The sequence below is a fragment of the Myotis nattereri genome, assembly GCF_964212035.1.
Source record: "Myotis nattereri genome assembly, chromosome: 17".
NCBI classification, from domain to species: domain Eukaryota; kingdom Metazoa; phylum Chordata; class Mammalia; order Chiroptera; family Vespertilionidae; genus Myotis; species Myotis nattereri.
Window position 1 is genome coordinate 21,337,717 of NC_138092.1, and position 1,498 is coordinate 21,339,214.

The following is a 1,498-nucleotide window of genomic DNA, read 5'->3' on the forward strand; positions in this document are numbered from 1 at the left end:
ATAAGTTTTAAAATATTAGAAAATCATCTATATGTTTTAATTTTGAATCGAACTTGTAGCTTTGGATTGAGTTTCAAAACAGCAGCAGTGTGGATGATGACACTTCCTTAAAAATTTTGCCACCAGGAGGGAATGTGAATACTACAAGGTAGGAAGAGTCTAGCATGGCAGATACTGTAGTAAGTTTTAGCAGGAACTTAACTAAAAGGTGATAAAAATTTGAATGAGGAAGGAGGTTGTAGAGATGATGCAGCGGCATGAAATCTACAGCTGTTTGAAAGATGTATAAGAGTTAAATATGGACGGCAGTGGACATGGTTCCTCCGCGAGCCGAAGATGGCAGTGAACGTGTATTCAACGTTAGTCACCAGTGAGAACCTAAGTCGACATGACACGCTGGCCTGGATCCATGAGTCCCTGCAGTTGAATCTGACCAAGGTCGAACAGTTGTGCTCAGGGGCTGCCTATTGTCAGTCTATGGACATGCTGTTCCCTGGCTCCATTGCCTTGAAGAAAGTGAAATTTCAAGCTAAGCTAGAACATGAATACATCCAGAACTTCAAAATACTACAAGCAGGTTTTAAGAGGATGGGTGTTGACAAAATAATTCCTGTGGACAGATTAGTAAAAGGAAAGTTTCAGGACAATTTTGAATTTGTTCAGTGGTTCAAGAAGTTTTTTGATGCAAACTGTGATGGAAAAGACTCTGACCCTGTAGCTGCCAGACAAGGTCAAGAAACTGCCGTGGCTCCCTCCCCTGTTGCTCCAGCTATGAACAAACCAAAGAAACCTCTCAGCTCTAGCAGTGCAGCTCCACAGAGGCCCATTGCGACACACAGAACTACTGCAACCCCTCAGGCTGACCCGGGTGTGGTGCAAAGAATCCTGGTGTGAGCAATGGGGACGACGAAGCAGCTGAACTGATGCAGCAGGTCAACGTATTGAAACTTACCCTCGAAGACTTGGAGAAAGAAAGAGATTTCTCCTTTGGAAAGCTAAGGAACATTGAATTGATTTGCCAGGAGAACGAGGGGGAAAACAACCCTGTATTGAGAGGATTGTGGACATTCTCTGTGCCACAGATGAAGGCTTTGTGATACCTGATGAAGGGGGCCCACAGGAGGAACAAGAAGAGTATTAAGAGGTTGGACCAGCAGAGCAACATCCGAATTCTTCACTCCAAATCATGTGCTTAACTGTAAAATACTCCCTTTTATTATTTTTAGAGGTTTCTTTCCATAAGCAAAAAGTACTTCTTCTTAAAGTGCACTTTGCAGAAGTTTCACTCTTTTTTCAATAAGTTTGAGTTAGGAGCTTTTACCTTGTAGCAGAGCAGTATGAACATCTAGTTGGTTCACTTAGGGAGCAAAGAGGCTGACCATGGGCTCACCGTATGGATGCTGGTAACACTGATTGCTGGGGAAGGTGTTTTTATGTGATACGCTGAGGTGGATACCTCAGTAGTGAAATGTAAAGACTGATTTTAATTTTAAGCTAA

At 42.7% G+C, this 1,498-nt stretch overlaps 1 pseudogene across 1 annotated transcript; it reads left to right on the forward strand.

Annotated features, from left to right (window-relative positions):
* The first annotated feature begins 336 nt into the window (after window positions 1-336).
* LOC308533621 (microtubule-associated protein RP/EB family member 1-like) lies at window positions 337-1,141 on the forward strand (annotated as a pseudogene). Its single transcript has one exon. The product of its transcript is annotated as a microtubule-associated protein RP/EB family member 1-like (transcript).
* Window positions 1,142-1,498: the final 357 nt, after the last annotated feature.